Genomic DNA, 23,457 nt, shown 5'->3' on the forward strand with positions numbered 1-23,457 from the left:
AATGCATATGGAGAATTCTGGATTATGCCCCACCGAGCAGGTTTTCTTACTGCAGTCTTCATATCCCCAATATGCTAACATGCATTGTAAGCCTCTAAAAGGAGCATACAACAATCAGCACTATCACTTTCTAAATTTTTGTCACCTAACGCTTATTTTGTTTTTCCAGATCCTATGGTTATTCTTTGGAACAGGAGGAGACTCTATCCTAAGCTAATTTTCACCCATGTAGATTTGCCCAGTAAAGAAATTTCTTAGGGTTATGTTCACTGTAGCCAGTATAGAATGATATAAAAAAAAAATGTTATTTACTCCCCAGCCCAGACAGAGGTATAAGTGATCGTCTTTCCTTTGGCTCCCATTGTATTAATAAATGATCTAAAGCTCTGTCTTCAGTGGAGTTTTAGTCACTTGTCATATTTTTTTGGGTAATAGATCAAAGTATGACTCTTTATGCCAGAATTATCTCTATTCTGTTCTTCTCTTTCATTATATTTGAAGATCATTCTGCTCCTTGTTCTTTAAGTCTTAAAATGAGCAGTTTTTGTCTCGGCACACCATAAGCGCTCGCTCATCATCATTGTTAATATTATTACTGTCCTTTATCATGAAATTCTCAACTTTCCTGGTATGCCTGGGAACAAGGTGAGTCTAAGAGGAGTGTTGCTGTGGGCATATCTCACATGGTGTCTGTAAGCAGGAACCATGAGTTCCAAGCCTACCCTATGTACAATTAGAGGCATGTCATTCATTTTGTCATCTGTTTGGTCTTTCATTCAGCAAACACTCATTTGGCACCTACTGTGCTCTAGCTACTGTAGTAAGTTCTAGGGAAGATACAAAGATGATTAAGAAGTGGCCCCAGTCCAGAGAAAGTTGTATTCTAGTTCGAAGGGGATCGACACATATGGAAATAGATCGTTGCAATATATTGTAAACAGAAGAAAAAGAAATTTTTCTAACTCCGCTGGTCAGGAAGGATCTTCAAAAGGGAGAAGAAATTGGACTGGCTCTAGAGGGATTAGTAAATATTGACCAGATCTGGTAGAAAAATTGTTTTCCTTATGGTATAATTAGCATATACAAGGGTAAAGTGGGCTGAAACAGCATGGCATGTTGCGGAAGCTCTGAAGCATCCAGAACATGGAGTGTGGATGGGAAAGAAAGTAATAGGAATAGGAATAGGAAATGTGTCTGGAAAGATGGTTAGAGCCATATTATGAAGGAAGAGGTTCTGTCTTATGTTCTTATATATTGATTGGTAGTAGCTGTCTGGAAATCTGTGCTAAGAAGAGTTCTGAAGTTATACTGAAATCATGGTGTCTACCCTGGGCTCCAGAGGATGAGTTGAAGATGTGTGCAATCGGCATTTATTTATATATTGGCTAATCCCATGGACACTGGGAGCCATCAAAGTGTCATAATTGGGGAATGAGCTGATAGTTTTGTATTTGGGGAAAAATAGCTTTGCCAGTTTGATGGCAGACAAAGAGGAAGATGATTAGACTATAAGACAAATTAAGATATGATTACAGTATTGAAAGATGGGAAGGGCCTGGAATAAGAGAGTGGCATTGGATACAGGAAAAAAAAAATAAGAAATAGCCAAAAACTTTAGCAGAGACCACAGAGGTGAGGCTTTCAAATACTTCAGGGAGGCCAATAGAAAGGGAAATAAAAAGAGGATTTAGGATATAGCCACTAAGAGGTCTTCAACTAATTTAGAGAGAACAATTTCAGTAGCTAGATAGGAGCAGAGGGAAATTGCAATGTGAGGAGAATTGATAAAGTGGTAAGAACTTAGCAAGCTTGGTGATAAAGAGAGCATTGTTGATACAGGATGGAAGAGGTTGCAACTTTGAAGTTCCTTACATAATAGTACAGTTGACCCTTGAACAATACAGGAGTTAGGAGCACTGACCCCCACCTCCGCTTGTAGAAAACCTGCGTATAACTTTTAACTCCCTAAAAACTTAACTACTAATAGCCTACTGTTGACCAAGAAGCCTTACCAATAACATAAACAGTCAATTAACACATATTTTGTATTTTATATGTATTATATACTGTATTCTTACAATAAAGTAAGCTACAGGAAAAAAATGTTAGGACAATCAAAAAGAAGAGAAAATACATTTATAGTACTGTGCTGTATTTATAAAAAAAAAAAAAGTCTGTGTATAAGTGGAACTGTGCAGCTCAAGCCAGTGTTGTTCAAGGGTCAACTGTGTTTCAGAGTTAAAAAGAGAATTCAGAGACCATCCAGAATAGCCTTTTCATATTATTAAAGAAACTGAGGCCCAGAGAAGTTTGAGTGACTTGCCCAACGTCACATAGCATGGAGTAAGGACTTTATTCTAGATTCCTTTTATGTTATACAATCTTTTCCTTACACTACACCATTATATAGACCCATACTCTCATTTCCTAGTTAAGGGAACTAGTACCCAGATAGGTGGATTGGCATCCATTTGGCTCCCAACATGCGAATGGCAGGTTAAATCTTGGACTTTGGAATGAGGCTGACCTGGGTTCAGTCCTCTTCCAGACATTACTGCATGACTTTCAGTAAGTTGACTTTTCTGAGATGCCATTTTTCATCTTCATGCATATAATTCAATAAACATTTATTGAATCTACTGTGTGCCAGGACATGAGTTCAGTGCAGAGCTCATCGGGGAACAAGGAGGGAGATGGGTACCTTTCTCTGGAGCTTTCAGTCTACTGGAGGCTACAAAGATGCAAACAGGTAATGAGAACACAGTGCGAAAAGTGCTTTATATGGGAAGCATAGGGTGCCTGGTGCAGCTGGAGCTGGGGGTGGGAGGCACAGAGAATGGCATGGGGGTGAGAGAAAGCATGGTGTGTTAGTGGAACTATAAGAAGCTCAGTAAAATAGAAACCTGAGTGAGAGAGTAAATGGCCAGAAATAAAAATGGGAGAGTCCAAGAGCTGGGCAAAAAGCAGAAGATATAGCTTTGGCAGGCTTTGATGGGGAGTTTGGACTTTATCCTGAGATGTGGGGCAGGATTGGGGTTAAGGAAGGGCTCACTAATGTGACACATAATCCTGGCCTTCAGCCTACCATTAAATGGCCATTTATCCTCACCTCCTTATTTGCTAAAGGAGGATTATCATAATAGCCTTACATGTTATAATGGTCAAATACAATTTTGCATTTTTCATTTTTTGGTATCTCTATATAGAACAAATCTCTATCTGTCCATGTATCTCTGTGTCACAGGGACATGTCATATGTGTGGCCCACAGTGGCTTCCTAACAGAAGCAACTAATTTCTGCCTCTTAACTCCCTGCTTCTCGAGGCTTGGCCCTGAATCTGCAGCCTTTCTAAGAAAAAGCTGGCTTATAAAGGATTCCTCTGTAAATGATGGTGGCTAAAACCAATCCCTATCTCTATGACAGAATCATAGGACTGGATTCTCGTGGTGCTGGTTCTCCCAGGATTCAAATATGACAGCTACTTATGGTAGAATGTGCTCATTTGTCACTGCAACACCAGCAATTAAAGGGCTCCCACAGCATAAGAACATGAAGGCTTTAGAACAGTCCCAACTAGGGGGAATAGAAGGTGTGTGTAGCACTTGACATGGCTGCAGTTTTGCATTCACTCACATGATGACTTGACATTCTTTACTAGAGGTTGCCAAATATATTTGATCACATACCCTAACTGTGAAAATGCTTTCGGGTGTTAACTCCCCAAAATATATGCCTTTGATTGTAAGTGACATACACTTACTTACCTTACTCATGATATTATTTTATGCATTATAGATCATATTGTAAAATACAGAAGTTAATAAGAGAATGAGACTTTTTAAGCTGTGGTAATAGTTCTATTTTCTTTCTCCCCTCAAATGTGCACACAGCCCATTTTAGAGACCACTGGTTTCCACTTCAGGATCCACAGGGATAGGGACCTTGTATGCTTTTGTTCATCATTATCTCCTCAGTTCCTAGAGCAGTCCGTACTCAATAAATATTTTTGGAATGAACGAATGAATCATTTGACAGAATCTTAGAGCTAATTGAGACTTTAGGGGGTCGAGTCTCACATCCCATCCATCAGAGGCATCTTCTCCACAAAATCCCTCACAGGATGTCATTTAACCCGTGTTGGCATACTTACAGTGACAAGAATTCATGAGACATCCCTTTTTACTTTCAGATTATTCTAATTGGTACAGAGGTGCTCACTTTGTATCCACCCAAATGCTGTCTCCATGTAACATTTACTATAGATCCTGGATTGACCTACCTGGACACAGAATCTAAGCCTCATTAGTAGCCCTTCCTTTGGATATTTGAGGTGATTGCTATGATCACCTTCATTAACAAATGTTTACTGAACTCCAAATATGTACCGGGCTCTATGTTTAGACCTGGCCTTACAAAGATGAAGAAAACAAGCACATAACCTTGAGAAGTATAATCATTTATTTAGTATAAACTCCTCTAGCAGTCCTAGTCATTTAAATTATAACCCATACCTGTAGCCTTCTTGGTAGCCATATTCTGAATATGCTCAAGTCTATTGAGTTTATGATTGCCTTCTGTTGCATGGCATGGAGAACTGGACACCATATTTCAGATATAGTGTGAAAAAAAGGCATAGAAAATCAATGAGACTCTTGCAAATCTTTTGATCTTAATTTGTTATACTTATTAATGCTGCCTTAATTTTTATGTCAGCTGTCATTATTGATGTATACTGCACTTTTTAAGTAAAAGCTCTGTTCTGTTGCTATCAATTTTGAGTTACTATCAAGCCAAATATTCCCAAATATATTGTGCAAAATCCTATATTTTTACAATTATCTCTTTAAACATAGGATATTCTCTTTATCCCAGTTAAATATTTGCTTGTTAGGTTTAGCCCATTGTTGTAGCCAATAAAGATATTTTAAAGTATTGGTTTTTGTCCTCTAATATATTAGCTATCCTTCCTAGGTTTATACCATCCTCATATTTAATCATTATGGACTCATCCATGCCATTGATAAGATCGTTGATCAATGTCAAGTATAATCCCTGCAACTCATCACTCAAGACCTCTATTAATCAACACTTTTTGGGATGTTCAGTTAACTATCAATCCAGTCTACTGTTATTTAGTGTGCATTCTCCAGTTCATCTGTGAACATTGTGGAAGACTTTGTCAAATACTTTAGTGATATTAAGGTACACTGTTTTTGTGAGAAACCCTTGATTTACCAATCTAGAAGAAAGGGAATTACTTGTTCTTGGTGAATCCTGTAGCCTTTTTCTCTTCCTGATATTCACAAATAATGTGTCCATTTAGACTTAATTATGCAAAATAAGACTTTCTGTGGTCCAGTATAATACTAGGCACTTAATATCTGCTTATCAAATACTTACTGACTTACATACTACAGCTGTGAAATTAAGGTGGCCAACAGCACACAGCTCCTCAGTATCCCTGTTAAGAAACCTTGATTCCCAGCAGGTATTCATCAATGTTTGTAGGAAACTTCCATTGAGTTGTATTCCACAGATCATACAAAGAAGTTTAGAAACTGTCCTTACCCTCCAGGAAGTCAGTCTAACAGAGAAAACTACCTCATAAACAAATAATTACAGTATAATGTGTTCCATTAGAATAGAGGTATATAAAAGACGTATTATAAAAATTATGAAATTGCATATGCATTTAATTTGGGAAAGACCAGAGACTGTGGATTAGTCTTTCTAAGTAGTTGGCTCAAATATATTAATTTTTCGAAGCCTCAGTTTCCTCACTATAAAATGGGGACAAGAGTATACCCTATTTCCTATGGATTGTTTGTAGAATAAATGAAATTATCCCAGTGCCTGGTTCAATAAATATTGACTGTAACAATTTAAGAAGGTCATTAGACTATGTATTATTGGACAATATTATATATTATTGGGCTAAGTATTAAGAAAGTTATTGAACTAAATACAACTATTTGGGAAGGCTATTGATTATATTTAGCTGCTGACCCTTAAAATCATGGGTTTGGGAACCTGTTAGATTCTGTTTCATGGTCACATAGTTGATGGTTAATTCCTAATTCTAGCCCAAACTCTTGCTGGTATATTTCAATCATAAGAATTAGAAGGTAGAAACAGAAAAGAAAATGAGGGTTTAAAAGGCATGAAAACTAGAAAACAGTTCAGATTCTTTTATATCAATCATATCATCTATATATGTGAAAAGCACAGTTATTACACATTTACCTACTCTGTCGATTGCTTGTTAAAAAACATTCCTACCTCATTAGATGTCCCTAAGCTTGTCATCAGAACTAACGCTGTCTTCCTGCCCCTTGAATCTCCATTTAGTTCGGGCTCGAGCTCATGCACAGTCCATAGGATGAACTAGCCCAATTTTCTGTGAGTCCCAGTAGAGCTATCATTAACAATAGTGTGTCAAATCATACCCTATTTGGCTGTAAACAACCAAAATCCCAACCGATATATTTGTCTCACCCTTTTAAGAATTTAGGTGGTTTGGGCCTCATTAAGTGACCTCTTTTCATTTTTCTCCTCTGCTTTCCCCAGTAGTTAGACTGTTTTTTCATGTTACATCATGATTCCAAGAAACCTGTTGCAACTCTAGGCTTTGGGTCCACTTTCCAAGGAGAAAGGGATAAATATGCCAGTCAAGTCCATCCCTTTGAAAAAAATCTCACAGAAGACCCTAACAACTTCTCCCTGGCAAAAACTATATTTAAAAGTCTCTTCTAGGTGCAAGAGGGTATTGAGAAATAGTATTTCATCTTCACTAAACAAAGACAAGGGAGAAAGGAGTTGCAAGTAGCTTGTAGGGAATCATCCTATGGCATCCACCACAAATAGATTACCTCTAGATGACTTGTCTTCTTTTGTTTTCACTTCTATTAATAATGCAAAAGTTATAGATTAATGCTACATAGCACTCTGTTCAAATATATTACTAACTTCCTGTGGGAGGCTATCCTTATTATGTAGACCCTCTTTCATAGCTGAGACAGAAATATTTCAGTCTGAGTAACTTCTAATATCACTTAAGTAAAGCAGGTGGAGGACATACATTCTTAGTTTTAATGACCACTGAAAAGTATGTTTTGGAAAATTCTAAGATAAGGGTGATGAAGGATAGAAAAAGTGTTAATAGGAAAGCTTCCTAGCCACCTAGCTGTGTGAACAGCTGGGTGTGAAAATATCTTGTGCTATTTGGGCAATGCAGGATAATTGATACCTAGTTTCTTGATTTCAGAGATTTGGCACCTCATTGAGGCACGACTCTGTCATTCACTGTTCATGCCTCTGTTGGTATGTGTCCCCACTCTCTCTCTAGTGATTGTTCCTTTTATTTCTACTTCAGTTTAATGGCTTTCTGCTCTCACGTCTGACTCACAGTTTTGCTAGGCTGTGTGTAGGAAGTTTAACAGTGATGACTTGGAGATGTGTTTTTAGTTTCTACAAACAGAGCCAACGTGATCTCATTTCAGTTTGGGAATCCCAGTGATAAATGCCATTTCCATAGAGAGTTAAAATTCATCAGTTGAGCAAAGCAATCAGTTTTTTTTTTCTTAGAACATATTACCATCAATTTTTAAGTGACTTTTAAACAATAATGAGAAATCTCTTAATGAAACCATCTCTATGACCAGATAAGTGCTAATAATAACTGATATACCATTAACTCTACTTTCTTCCATCCCCACTCTTTAAAACTTGATGTTCTCATTAATTTTTTTCTTTTCCATCTTCTGAGAGCCCTACTCTTGGGATTATGCTAGACTTGTGTCTGCCTAAGTTGTCAGCTTCCAGGGTGACAAATGTAGATAACCTTCTCCTCTATTATACATGAGCTAGACAAGGAGGGTTGGTACTTAGTGACCATCCATCTGCAAGACCTCCACCCCCTTGCCATCTTCAGCCCTACTGGTAATAAGTGGACATGTTTGAGGAGTGCTTGCCAAAGGATTACTCTGATTTCCTAAAGCTGTCATTTAAGAACTGACTGGACTGTTTTTCAAGCAAATGACCTGATCCTTAAGGTATATTTATCTAACTTATCCAGTTTACAAAGAGGAGGTGGGAGGAAGTGTGCAGAATTTCTTTAGACATATAAATAACACACAGAGAATAGAACTGAATACAGTCTTCTGTCCTCCTGAGGGATACAGCTGATATTTTGGAATATTAATGGTGGCATGCTCTAATAAGGGTAAGCCAAAGATGCTGTAGGAGCTCCTGACAGGGCACTGAATGCAGATCTGGGTGGTCAAACAAGGCTCTTTGAAGGAATATATATTCTGACCTAAAGAACAAGCAGAAATCAATTGTGCAAACAGAAGAGCATGTGCAAAGACCCAAAGAGAAAACATGGTGCATTTAGGGTAGTAATTGCATATATCAGAAGATCTGGAGTGTGGTACATAAATTAAGCCAGCTGGAGGCAAGAAATGAAGGTCAACATAAGCCATATTCTTAAAGGCCATATCATCTAAGATAAAATAATTAGTGTCTAGCTCAAGAGCAGCAGGGAACCCTTGAAATGGGGCTTTAGAGAGGCAACAGAAATCCTGTAGAGTAGGTATCTATTAAAACTCGATGTTCTCATTATTTTTTTTTTCTTTTCCATCTTCTGAGAGCCCTACTCTTGGGATTATGCTAAACTTGTGTCTGCCTAAGTTGTCAGCTTCCAGGGTGACAAATGTAGATAACCTATGAGAAACTGGAAGCTCAGAAAAATTAAGAAACTTGCCTATGGTGCCAAAGTAATAAGTGATCAGAGCCAGGATTCCAACCCAGATATGACTCCAAAACCCATGCATGAGCTTCCACCTATGCTAGGTTTTTTTTCAAACTGCAGGTTGTAACCTGTAAGTACATCTTGCAAACAGTGTAGTGAGCTCAATCAACACTTTATTAAGAAAATAAGGTAGAAAAGATCATTACCTAGATTATAATAAGAATTATTTAATAATTTTTAATAAGATTCTATGTGTATGTAAAACATACATATGTGCATATCTACAAAAGGTATACATGTAGCTGAGTACTGGGACATGATGCAAAATGCATTTGTCACTATAGATTACAGTAGAAAATGGTGGAAGCCACTAAACATGTGCAAAAAGCATGCGTGTTGCTCCTTACCTGCCAGACATCCTACTGTCCCTCATTCATTCATTCGTTCATTCATTCCATTAAAAGAATAGTAGATGCCTATCATGTGCAAAGCACCGTACTCAAGGCTATGGAGGTACAAGGACATATCAGAATCCTTGGGTTTTGACCAACTTCTCTGTAGTAGTGCTAGATTTGTGTTGATCTACCACACTTACTCCAGGCCTCTTGTGACCTGTGGTTTGCATTAATCTATTAGGCTAAGCCACATACCTTTTCATTACACAGTCTTTGCCGATGTTAAAGATAGATTCCAAAGTGCCCTCTTTATAAGTTCTGTATTTAACGCAATGTGTAATCAGGAATAGGCCATTGTTAGGTCAATTGCTTTCCTATATTTATCTTTTCAAACAATAAATAATCAGTGGGATGAGAAAGGGCAGTAACAAATAGTTTGAATGTTAGTACTCATTAATATCCAACATCTTAAAGAGATGTTTTAATATTTATATGCTGTGGAATACCCTCCCCTCCGGAGAGCTGACTGAGGATTGATATAAACCCATCCAGAAATAGAATTCAAGAGACGTAATCTTACACAGACTTTTAATTAATCCTGAGCAAGCACTCTGGATTCCCTCAAACTTGGCCATTACTCAGCTCCTCACTTTCCAAATTGCTAAGATCTCTGAGCACAAAGCTAGGAGGAATACTCTCTTCAATGCAAATGCAGTGGATTTTCTATATCAGGGTCAGTAGGTGGTCTGGGCCTGAGCCATACCCGTCCTTAGAGCAAAGCCTGACTGGATATTCTTATGCCACTTTCTCTACTGATTTTCCCACCTTCCCACTGGCTTAGTTTCCTCACCTCTAAAGTGAGCATAAGCATAGTGCCTACATAAGACTGTTAGAAGAATTTGACTGTGTGTATGTATATATATATATATATATATATATATATACAGCATACTATGTACATATAAATACAAAAAGCAGCATCTGTCAGTTAAGCATCATTTAAGTTAATATTATCTATGTTAGTATCTATGTATTTTATATCATCCTAACATTAAGATTACTATTAATCACCTAGGAATGAATTGAAGTTGGGTAGAAAATTCTAAAATGTTCTTCTCCATTTAGTAGATTTTTTTTTAATTTGGTGGAACATTTCTTGCCAACATGACTTCATGTATTTTTTTTCCTTTTTTCATAACCCTATGCTTATAGTTATTATATATAGTCCTATTTTATATAGTTATAATTATTTTTAACTCTTTATTTTGAACTTTTTATAAAGTCACAAGAAGTTGCAAATATAGTACAGAGAAATCCTTGTACTCTTCACCAAGTTTTCTCCAATAGCTGCATCAATATAATTATAGTACAACATGAAAACCAATAATTTGACATTGGTACAGGTGTGTATAGTTCTATGCCAATTTTATCACACAGGTGACCACTGCTGCAATCAAGATACAGAACTATTTCATCACCACAAAGGTATTCCTCAAGCTATCCCCTTACACACATCTTTCTTTCCTCCATCCCCAATCCCTGGCAACCACTCATCTGTTTTCCATCTCTGTAATCCTGTTATTTCTAGAATACTCCCTAAATGGAATCAAGTAAATGGGTAACTATGTGACCGGTGAGATCGGCTTTTTTCACACAACATGATGACCTTGAGATCCACCCAAGCTATTGTAGGTATCAATAGTTCAGTCCTATTTATTGCTGAGTAATATTTCATGGTGTGGATTCAATCATTTACCTATTGAGTGACATATTAGTTGTTTCCGGTTTGGGGCTATTACAGATAGAGCTGCTATAAATAATCATCTACAGATTTCTGTGTGAAGAGAAGCTTTGTTTATTCTTTTTCTATCTGTTAGGACTTTTATTTCCTTTTGTTGCCTTATGGCACTGGCTAGAATTTCCAGTACTATGTTGAACAGCAAAGGTGAGAGCAAGTATTCTTGATTTGTTCTTGATCTTAAGAGAAAAGCATTTGGTCTTTCCCCCATTGAGTATGATGTTGGCCATAGGTTTTTCTGTAGATGTATTTATCAAATTGAGGAAATTGTCCTAATTTCTAGTTTTCTAAGGGTTTTTATCATAAATGTATGTTGAGCCTTATCAAATGATTTTTCTGCTTCAACTGATATGATCATGTGATTGCTCTCTTCTAGCCTGTTAACATGTTGGATTACATTTATGGCTTTTCAGCCATTGAACCAGCCTTGCATCCTGGCATAAAACCTATTTGGTCATGGCATATAGTTCTTTTCATATCTTAATTTCATTTGCTAATATTTTGATAAGAATTTTTGCATCTGGGACACCTGGGTGGTTTAGTTGGTTAAGCGTCTGCCTTCGGCTCAGGTCATGATCCCAGGGTCCTGGAATTGAGTCCCACATTGGGCTCCTTGCTCAGCAGGGAGCCTGCTTCTCCCTCTGCCTAATGCTCCCCACTGCTTGTGCTCTCTCTTGCTCTCACTCTCTCTCTCTCTGACAAATAAATAAATAAAAATCTTAAAAAAAATTGGGGGGGAGCGCCTGGGTGGCTCAGTCATTAAGTGTCCGCCTTCGGCTGAGATCATGATCCCAGGGTCCTCGGATCGAGCCCCCCTATCGGGCTCCATGCTCAGTGGGAGGCCTGCTTCTCCCTCTCCCACTCCCCCCTGCTTGTGTTCCCTCTCTCACTATCTCTCTCTGTCAAATAAATAAATAAAATCTTAAAAATTTTTTTTTTGCATCTACATTCATGAGAGATATTGGTCAGTAGTTTCATTTTGTTTTCTTTTGTTTTGTACTCTCATTGGCTTTGGTACCAGGGTTCACTGGCTTCATTGAATGTGAAGGGAAGTGTCACCTCTTCTTTTTCTGGAAGAAATTGTATATAACTAGTGTTACTTCTTCTTTAAACATTTGGTAGAATTCTCCAGAGAAACCATCTAGGCTTAGAGATTTCTTTTTTGGGACGTTTTTAATGATAAATTCGATGCCCTTAATAATTAGAAGATTTTATTCCTATAGACTATTCCTATACTATTGTGTGAATTGTGGTAGCTTTCACTTTTCTAGGAGTTGGTTCATTTAAGTTGTCAAATTTATGTGTGGAGTTGTTCATAGCATTTCCTTATTGTTCTTTTTTTTTTTTTAAAGATTTTTATTTATTTATTGAGAGAGAGAGTGATAGAGAGAGAGCATGAGAGGGTGGAGGGTCAGAGGGAGAAGCAGACTCCCTGCTGAGCAGGGAGCCCGATGCGGGACTCGATCCTGGGACTCCAGGATCATGACCTGAGCCGAAGGCAGTCGCTTAACCAACTGAGCCACCCAGGCGCCCTCCTTATTGTTCTCTTGATAGGATGTTCTCTTACTGAACTGCAGAGTCTGTTGTAATATCATCCTCTGTTTCATTCCTGATATTTGTAATTTGTCTCTTCTTTTTTTTTACTTTGTGAGTCTTGTTGGAGCTTTGTCAGTTTTATTGATTTTTTCAAAAACCAAGCTACTTTGTTTTATTAATTTTCTCTGTTTTTCTGTCTCCAATTTTATTGATTTCTGTTCTTTATTATTTCCTTTCTTCTGCTTGCTTTATTGGGTTTTTTGTTTTGTTTTGTTTTGTTTCTTAAAGTAGGAGTTTAGATTTTATATTTGGGCCTTTCTTTTTTTCTAATGAAAGCATTTAATGCTATAAATTTCCCTCCTGCTCTGCTTTAGCTGTATCCTATATATTTGGTATGTTGTGCTTGCATTTCATTCAGTTCAATGTTTGTTTGTTTTTTAATTTTCCTTGAGACTTCTTTGATCCATGAATTATTTACAAGTGTGTTGTTTCATTTCCAAATGATGGGAGACTTTCCTATTATCTTTCTGTTGTTGACTTATAGTTTTATCCCATTTTGGTTAAAGTTAAAATAGCTTCCTATGATTGTGGATTTATTAATTTCTCCTTTTAGTCTTGTCAATTTTGGCTTTATATATTTTGCAGCTTGTTATTAGGTTCACAAAATTTAGGAATGTCATGAATTCCTGTGGGATTGACCCTTTTATCATCATGACTCATCTTACTTTATTCCCTAGTAATGACTAGTGCTTCAAAGTCTACTGTCTGATATTGTTATAGCTATACCATCTTTCTTTTGCTTAATTTTTAATTAATATATATTTTTCATCTCTTTACTTTCAACATTTCTGGATCCTTATATTTAAAGTGTGTCTTTTATAAGAGACCTATAATTAAATTTGGTTTTGTTTTGATATCCAGTCAAACAATCTGTGTTTTAATTGTAGTATTTAGTCTGTTTACATTTAATGATACTGCAGATATAATTTGGTTTAAACCTCTAACTTATTCTCCATTTTCTACTTTTCCACCCATTCTATGTTTATTTTTCTCTCCTTTCTTCTTTTTAAAGTGTATTAATCAAGAATTTTGTATGATTCAATTTTTTTTCTTTTTTTACCTCTGTGAGTTTGTTATGCAATCTTATATTCTCCTTTTAGGTACCTTTATTACTCAAAAGATTATAATATACATTCCTGATTTATTGTATTTCAAAATAAATTAGTACTTTTATCATTTCCTAAATAATACATAAAACTTGGAATACTTTACATTTAATCCCTCCTACTTTTTAGGCTATGTTTTCATATATTTTAAATATACATATGTTTTGAGCTGTGAAGTATACTATAATTATTGTTTTATATGATAACTATTTTTTTAAGATTTTATTTATTTATTTATTTGAGAGAGAGAGCAGAGGGAGGAGCAGAAGGGGAGGGAGAGGGAAAGAATCTTGCAAAGTCCAAGCTGAGTGCGGAGCCCGACATGGAGCTCAGTCTCATGACCCTGAGATCATGACCTCAACCGAAACCAAGAGTCAGACTCTCAACCTACTGAGCCACCCAGGTGCCCCACTATTTGTTTATTTTAACTGTTTCTATTTTTCTTTATTTCTTTCTGAATATCTTTGTTTCTGTCTGGAATATTATTCCTTTTATCCTTTATAATTTCCCTAGTATTTCTTGTAATGTAGCAAATCCTCTCCATTTTTATTTCTTTATAAATTTTTTTTTATTTTATCTTTATCTTTTTGAGAATATTTTCTCTGGGTATATAGTTATCAGATCTTTTCTTCTTTTAATATTTTAAAAATATCATTCCCTTATTTTCTGGCTTTCAGTGTTTTCACCAAAGTCTGTTGTTAGCTATTCCTTTGAAGATACTTTTTGTCTTCAGTTGCTTTAAAATTTTTTCTGTCTTTGGTTTTCAGCAGTTTCAGTGCAATGTGCCTATGTGTGTGCATATATGTATGTGTTGCTGTGTTTAAAACTGGGTAAGGGTTTGTAGAGCTTCTTAAATCTGTTTTTCATCAATTTTGGAAAATTCTCAGCCAATATCTCTTCAAATATTGTTTCTGTCCCATTTTCTCTCTTTTCTTTTGGTACTCGATGCAAAAATATTAGATCTTTTTGTACAGGTACCTGTTTCTTGCTTTCTTCTCCTCCTCCTTCTTCTTCTTCTTCTTTTCTTCTTCTCCTTCTTCATTTAACCTGTAATTCAGTTGGGTTATTTTTGAATGCTTTGTCTTCCAGTGTACTAACCTTGCCTTCAGCTGCATCCAGTCTTCTATTAAACCCATTTATTGAGCTCCTAATTTTAGTTATGGTGATTTTCAGTTTTAGTGTGTCCATTTGATTTACCTGAGATTATACTTCTATGATGAAATTCTCCATCTTCACATCTTTTTCTTGAACATATTAATTACAGTTATTTTGAGAACCATGTCTAATAATGTAAATATCTGGATTAGCTCTGAGTCTATTTAAATTGTTTGATTTCCACTTTGTTTTCAGTCCTTTGGTCCTATCTCCTGGTATGCATTGATTGAATGCTAGACATAGTACTTAAAAATTATAGAAATAAACTCAGGCTGATGTTATCTTTTTCCAGAGGATTTACTTTGCTTTCTGACAAGCAGATTAGGGTCATATTGATTTATTCTAGTCTTAGAGTTAGATGACTGGAAGCTGGGTTTTAGTTGTTATAAGAGATAGCCTATTTATAATTTATCCTTACTCCTGGAATGTAGCCTTTTTGTATTCCTAACTGTAAATCTGAGTTGTTTACTCAGACCCTTCTTTCTTAGCAGACCATGGACTCTAATTTCTGTCTTGCCAATCCTATGAGAAGGTCAAAATCTCTTCTCAGTCTCCAAGTCTCTTAGCCTTTAAGTCTGCTCATTTTTTTTTTTAGCATCTGATTCTGTACCATTTATGAATTAGCAAAAGACTTGCAGAGAAAAGTGCCACAGAATATTAGGCTCAATTCAATGTGCTTATCTACTTTTCAGAATCATTCTTGGTCCCTCAAGTTCTGGCTCCTTTAGTTCTCCAACGTCTCCAAGCAGGTTTTGGGGTTGTTTTTTTTTTTTTTTTTTTCCTCTCATCTCTGTCCAGCTATTCCTGTTCTACTCATGAAAGTGAGAATATGGCAGAGTCTCCCACCATTACCAAAAATAGAACTCCCTTATCCATTTTTAATGCTAAGAATTAATGTTATGGTAATGTAAATGTATAGTCAATAGACTTTGTTGCTAATGGGCTACAAGAACTAATATATATGAAAGCCACTTGTATGGGGCCTGGTATATAGTAGGCACTCATAAATGATTTTAGATTTAAATTTAAATATATACTGATTTTGGAGAAGAGATTGGTCATTAGCATTCAGTTTTTGTCATGTTGGTCTTTCTTGTTGATGCCCCACAGAACAGCAGTCATTCTCTGCTCTTGAGCATTGGTCTCACGAACCTTTACCTCGGTAGCATTTCCAAAGGTTCTCTCTCCTCCCATGCTCTCCCTCAGAGACCCTGTAGGCCATCCTCACCATTTTGGTGACCACATTTAGCAAGAGGGAGGACAGGTTTGTCTTCTCCTGCAATTCATGCCTTGGTGTTCTTCCACAAAGAATAGCTAATCGGGCAGCGCTCCACTCCTACCACAGCTTCTCCCTGCTGCAGCTTTGTTCCTGCCTTGTTCTTTCAGCAGTGAGGCCAATGTTGGTGAAAGCTGGCAAGCGTCTTAAAAACTGGTTTATCTGGGTACTTATGTGAGTGAAAACTAAGAAATGCCAAGAGAAAGAAGCAGAACTAGATCTAAGTGTCCTAGAAATTTGGGACATTATAGTACCAAAAGGCTTATGTGTGCTTAATTCCAGTCTTGCGTCTGGAAAACGACTTTCACAAGTGTATGTGATTTCCGAGTCTCAAAACTAATTCACTGGAAAACAAGAAATGTAAAACAGTAGACCTCAGTAGTAATTTTCAGATCATTTCAGTCTACATGCGGTTTTGAAGAGGCTCAATTCATAAATTTCCTTTTGGGTCATTTTTTTTCTGTGAGAGAATTTCTCCAAACTTAGCTATTTCAAATAAAGTATGCCCAGAGTCTGTTCAGATGTGAGTTTTAGGCTCTAGAAGCAAAATATTTATGAGGATTTTCAAGACTAAGGATGATGACAGTGATGATGATGGTGATGGTAGCTCATAATAGTATTTATTTAACACCTAATATATGCTCAGTGTTAAGACATTTTACATATATTGTGTTGCCTCTTGAGCAGTATTTAACTGTCTGTTTATTACTTCTCTTGAAATTATTATCTTTCTCCTCATGTTTTCAAAGCATAGAATTTGAAGTTGGGTATAAATCCTAGGTGTATGTCTTAATTCTACCACTCTGTGGTCCTTGGCCACAGTATGTTAACATCTTTGAGCCTCTCTTCACCTCTAGGGTGAAAATGATTCCATGTCTCATAGGATAATTGGACACTTGAAGAGTTAATGTGTGTCATGCCTGCAGCATGGCCTCAAATTGAGTGCTCAAATTTTGGTCATTTTTTTCTTATTTTTCTACCACTATTGGTTAAGATGCCCTCTCTTTCACTAGATCAGTCAGGTGAAAAAGTAGAGAATAGAAATATCTAAAAATACAAGAAAAGGGGAATCCAGGAACCACTGAAGATGTGTCCTGAACCAGTTTAGCTCCCAGGCCAGGGCTTAGGAAACATGATTCTTTAACACTCATGTGAGTTCCATAAAATTTACTGTTTAATAATCCCCATTCAGCTTTTCTGCACTACCTGGGGAGGGGTCCCTACGGTGTTGTTTTGCATTCCCATCGTAACTTAAAGGGAAACTTTCACAATGTCCAGAGCCCTTGATCCCCTGCAAATGAAGAAGGAGGATGTTTTCAAATTCCTTGCAGCAGGAACCCACTTAGGTGGTACCAGCCTTGACTTCCAAATGGAACAGTACATCTACAAAAGGAAGAGTGATGGTATCTACATCATAAATCTGAAGAGAACCTGGGAGAAGCTTCTGCTGGCAGCTCGTGCCATTGTTGCCATTGAAAAGTCAGCTGATGTCAGGGTCATATCATCCAGGAATACTGGCCAGCGAGCTGTGCTGAAGTTTGCTGCTGCTACTGGAACCACGCCTATTGCTGGAAGCTTCACTTAACCCGATCAAGGCAGAGATCTGGGAGCCGAGACTTCTGGTGGCTACTGATCCCAGGGCTGATCACCGGCCTCTCACAGAGGCATCTTACATTAACCTGCCTACCACCGCTCCGTGTAACACAGACTCTCCCCTGCACTATATGGGCCTTGCAACAAAGGAGCTCACTCAGTGGGTCTGCTGTGGTAGATGCTGGCCAGGGAAGTTCTGCGCATGCGTGGCACCCTTTCCCATGAGCACCCATGGGAGGTCATGCCTGATCTGTACTTCTACAGGGTCCCGAAGAGATTGAAAAGGAAGAGCAGGCCGCTGCTGAAAATGCTGTGACCAAGGAGGAATTTCAGCATGAATGGACGGCTCCAGCTCCTAGATTCACTGCTATTCAACCTGAGGTCGCAGACTGGTCTGAAGGCAAGCAGGGGCCCTCGGTGCCTCTTCAGCAGTTCCCTCCTGAGGACTGGAGCGCTCAGCCGGCCACTGAAGACTGGTCCGCAGCTCCTGCTGCTCAGGCCACTGAATGGATAGGAACAACTACCGAGTGGTCTTAAGCTGCTCTTCCACAAAGGCAAACAAAATGGAACTAAGGTTGATGGGAAATAAGCAGTTTCTAAAAAAAAAGAAAAAAATCCCCATTCATTCAACAAATATTTATTGAGTAAGATTTGGACGAAGGAAGTCCTTACTGTCATGGAACTTAAGGTAGACTGGCAGAGACAAATATTAAATAATTATAACCACTCCTTAATTATAAGTACTACTAAGGAGAGGCACAGTGTGCTATAAACATATTTGACATTGTGAAGGATCAAGAAAGGATTAACTGAGAAAGTGACATTTAAGTTGAGACAAGAAGAGTGAGTAGTTAAGAGGAGTTTGGTGGTAAAAGGGGAATGAAAGGCATTTCAGACAAAAGAGCAGCAGGGGGAGAAAATCCTGATGTGGAAAGGAGCTTGGCTTATGTGAAGAAGTGAAAGAAGTTCCTCTTACTGACACCAGGTAGAGAACAAAGAGGTTTAGTAATCGGATGCATTCATCAGTCTACATGGTACCTTTCCTTCGTTGGACCAAGAGGTATGCCCTAGCACAGATCACAACATAGAAAACGTTTCCATTTTTTCCACCACATCTGAGGGTGCCCATCACTCTCAGCTTACTCAGGGACATGCGTCCTCACTCCCAGAGACCTAACCCATTTCCCACATATCACTCACTCTCAGGGCTATGAGATGCCTTATTAATCTGATACATGCATGCTTCTGCAGCTAAAGATCAACTTTGAAGCATCCAAGGTAATGGTTCTCAAACTTGAGCTTGTGGAATCACCTGGAAGACTTGTTGAACCACAGAGTTTCTGATTTAGTAGGTCTGAGACAGAGCACTGAAATTGACATTTCTAACAAGCTGCCTGGGGCAGTGATGCTGCTAGCTGGCTTCCATACCAGGTTAAGTCACTAGGTTAGGGTGTCGTCCTTCTTTCCACAATTTGCCAGTCACCTTTGGTTCCTTAACTCAAAGGAAAATTGCTCAGGGAGTTTTTGAAGTGAACATACTAAAATCAAAACTAAACTCTGAGGGTGACTACTACATCTGCCTAATGGGACTATACCTTTTTGTGAGCAAGACCGACCTGAAAGAACTGCATTCCCAGAACTTAGCACAGAGTAGGTACCCAAGACACGATTGTTCAATGAATCAGTGAAGGAATCACAGAATGAATGTAGCTTAGCGGATTTTATACATTAGTCTTTGGAAAGCTCTCATGATTCCTTGCAGCCTGAAAGGTCTTCTAGGAGGATAAACTGTCATTCTCTTGGAATCCAGCCTCAGAAATTGCAGAGTCAAGATATGCTTGTATTTTAAGTACTTACTTGGATTAAAAACTGAATTGCTAACAGGATTACAAAATGCCAAGTTTGCTGAGACTCAAATTGTTTATGCACATGTTTGGTTCTAAGTTCTTTCGTCAATCAGTACATTTCTGTTTCTAATTACAGTCAATTTTTTTTTTTTTTTTTGACACCTGCACATGAATTCTCAGTCAAAACCAGCTTCAGTAATTTGCACAGGTATAATATAACTAAAATGAGGCTCGTAACCACCGATGTGCCACCTACACTACGTGTCTAATGAATTCAGAGGTGTTGTACCTCAGTTCACATTGTGATTCAGAAAACGGTCTGCTATTTTTCCCATTTTCACTCCCACAGTGTTGTAAAACATTTTTAATGAACACTCTTAACAATTTTCCTCATTCCAGGAGCATGGAGTTTTAGTAGATGATGCAACATAATTCTCATTTGTGATTCCTTATTTATGCCTGTCCTTGGAATCTCTGTATTTGAATACTAGAAAAAGAAAAATGCCCAAGATTACCATAATTCTCCAAAATGTAATGTCTGTTACTGCCACCAATCAAATCAGTTACAGACTCATAGTCTAGTGCCTGAAGTTTGGAGGTGGTTTTGATGGGGGCTAGCCATCAAATCTCAGATAGGGACCAGGCACTGACTCACAGGTCAAAGCCTTCCATGTGCTGTGATGAACTATCCTGAACAATTCTGCACCCAGTTTTTAACTTGGTCCCTGACCCTGGCTGACACCTGTAAAATTGCAAGTAATTTCTCTGTGGGCTCTAATAATCAGAGGCCTAGTTAGAGAAAAAGTCATTTCAGCATCAGCTGACAATTATTTTTTTGCCCTGAATATCCTTCCCTGCCCTCTTATTTGGTTTGAACTGACTCACCTAATTGGGGTCAACCACTGAAAAAGGATGTGCTGCTGGATTCGTTTCTGAATGCCCCATGCTAAAGCATGTCTTGGGGATGACATCTCTTATTTTTCTTAAAACATAAAAATTGGAGAATTTGAATGGATGCAAAATATCATTGCAAGGGTGTAGTCAATAAGGAGAACTAAACTGAAATGGGAAGGTTCTCACACCTGCATCACCTTTGGGCATCCAGAGTAGTCGGGGCCTGGCCAGACACTGCCTCCGGGCGTTTCACAAGGCAGAGGGATGTCAGTGTTAACATTTCACTGCACATTAATTCTTTTAAAAAAAAAAACAAAACAAAAAACCCTGTCATTTAATTTAAGTGCTTATATGCATATGGTTAATTAAGAAGCCAAAATTGGCTATAAGCTTGGTGAGCTCTAAGAACAGGGAGAGAGAGATCATTATGCTTCTGCTCATGGTTTAGCTATTTGTGAACCAGCTGATAATGTGCAAAATTAAGATTTCGTAAGTGGCATTTTAAATGAATGGTTAATGGCTGAAGATTAATTAAACAGTCAGAGTTGCTGAAGAAAAGCTGTTAAAAAATTATGTTTATAGGCCAGTCACTTGCATGCTGAACTGCAATCCTGATAGATTGTGGCCTTTCTGTTTACCAAGAGAGCATTTTAACAAAGCAGGCCTCCTGAAGTAGGGGAACCCACGCCTCTCACACACCATGCAGCCACGCAGTGGCCTCAGGGATGTTCCTTTGGAATAAAAGCTGCCAAGATGGAAAACAGACTAGAAAAGTGTTATATTGAGGGATATTCATCTAAAACTTTCATCCCAGGTAGCCAGGCATATTTTATCTTTCTACGCGTTGCATAGCTCTGAGTTAGAGTAGGCAGAACCCATGGGGTTTTTAAGAAGCTACTCTAATTCTGTAAGAGAGGCAAAGAATTGCAGGATATTGTTTTCAACCTGGAGTGGATACTTCTTTAAGTCTGAAACTGCTAGCCCTCTTGGAGGTTAAAAAAAAAAAAAAAATGCATTTTGTACCTCTCACTCTACCATGGGTTCTTTGGGGAAAGGTTTACTTTGTGCATGGGAGGCATTGGAAAAAATATTTTTTTAATTCATTTGTCATAGCTCAACTCAATAAATATTGAATAAATGAATAAATGAATGAGCTACCTCAAAGTTGTGTGTGGGAGAATGTCAAAGGTTTTTTTTAAATGCCTTCCCGTCTGTGCAATTAAATGTCCACCCTCCTCGACTTCTGCACCAGGTATCTGTGTGTGCCTACGCAGAGACAGTGTCCCAGCGTCAGGGACCATGTCGTCTAGTAGAGAAGACACAGGCATGGCAACAAATAAATCACAGCCATGCTAAATACAGTCAGAGGGGTCAAGGAGGGGAGTTAGGAGTCTAGGCAATGGCGGGTGGGGGGTGCGCAGTCAGGAGTGTATTTTCCTATAAATTGGAAAGGAAATTACTTCTACCTATTTTGTAAAAACACTAACATCAAAATGTAATTTTTCTTTTTGAGTTGACTCGTTTCAATCCCCTGCTCCCAGGCAGAAGACCCACATCATGCAGGCCAGACAGTTGTGTCTCCTGTTTAAATGTTCCCTAGAGAAGGAAATCCTGCAGCCTCCCTGGGTATCCTGTTCCCAGTGTTTAATCACCCTTCCAATCAAGAAGTTAATCCTATTTCCTCTTCTCCAGCCTTCTTTGGCTTGGTGGACCCTGTAAAACACCCAGGAGACCCCTTGAAAGCCTTGAGAAGTTAATTAGTCAACCCTGGGCTGCTCGAGGTTCAGCGGTGCACCTTGTCGCGATGAGGCTGTGTACGTGACCGTTGCCATGGTATGATTTTGTTAGATCGCTAAGAAGTCAGAATCGTTTTCCTCCTGGTCTAAAGACAAGGAGAGCCACTGGACATTTTAGCATGTTTGAAAGAAGCTGTTTTATTACGTTTTCAGCTACCTATTGAGTTAGACACCACTGAAGCTTGGCCTCGTGTCCTATAACTCAGAAACTGAATGGTATATGTTGATAAGTAATAAAACTAAGGATGATTAATAACAGCCAACACTAAACATTACTGAGAATTTGCTATGGCTGGACGCTGTACTGATTGCTTTGCATGGATCATTTCACATCCTGACCACTTGACAGGGTGGTACTACTACTGTCCCCAAGGTACAAATGAGGAGCCCAAGTTGCCGAGAAGTTGAGGGACTGGCCTGATGTCATCAGGGATGGGCCAGGATTTATACCTAGTTATAGGTATATGAGCCCAGAGCCTAGACACTTAACCACCGTGCTATGTTGACCACTCTATTCGTTTTTAGAAATTATTTTCTTTCCCCAGAGTTCTGTCTCATTCTGGACTCTTTTTTTCTCCCATGTGTCTGAGGTCCATCTCTATAAACTTTGCTTGTGGAAGGTAATAGCACTGCTGAATAATAGTCCCCAGGCCAGCCACAGTCCTCGCTGCAATTATGGGCAGTTGAGTGGCAAGTCCCTTCCCCTTGAAAAAAAAAAAAAAGGCAGTAGTGGTTTGCTTTAGAAAAACTGATAATTCAAAGCTTTTCCATTCCGGTGAAAATCGAATTGATGCAAAAGAAAGAAAACAGGTACTTCTGGGAGAAAACCTGTGCTGTTGAAAGGACAGGGTAAAAACTGTGTTCACAGACGCCAGAAGCATCCGGGGAGCAGTGATGTCCAATAATTGTGGCTAAAAGCTGCATTAATTGACCAGCGACGGGTTGGAAGCTACCTCCAGCCAGGATCCCTAACTCGCTGGTGCTCTTTTCATAAGCAGAGTAAGAAGGGGGAGGTCACCTTCCATGGGGTTTTCCAGACAGAAAGGAAGCAGCTGTGACCCAGAAGCCTGTTTCTACAAAGGAAGAGCTTGGCTTTTCAAACCACTGCATTCAGATCACCAGGGGGTCTTGTTAAAATGCAGATTTTGATTCCAGTGGGCCAAGGTGGGCCTGAGGTTCTGCATTTCTAACAAGTTCCCCCGGTGACGGTGAGGCTCACCCTGCTGGTCCCGGGGAACCACACTGTGATTA

At 38.4% G+C, this 23,457-nt stretch overlaps 1 protein-coding gene and 1 pseudogene across 4 annotated transcripts in view; both read left to right on the forward strand.

Annotated features, from left to right (window-relative positions):
- The window catches only part of PARD3B (par-3 family cell polarity regulator beta), a 995,854-nt gene that overhangs the window by 842,998 nt on the left and 129,399 nt on the right, over positions 1-23,457 (forward strand). The gene's annotated exons all lie outside the window — the stretch shown is intronic.
- LOC144381518 (small ribosomal subunit protein uS2 pseudogene) lies at positions 17,285-18,430 on the forward strand (annotated as a pseudogene).

This window comes from Halichoerus grypus, chromosome 4, assembly GCF_964656455.1.
Source record: "Halichoerus grypus chromosome 4, mHalGry1.hap1.1, whole genome shotgun sequence".
Taxonomy (NCBI): Eukaryota; Metazoa; Chordata; class Mammalia; order Carnivora; family Phocidae; genus Halichoerus; species Halichoerus grypus.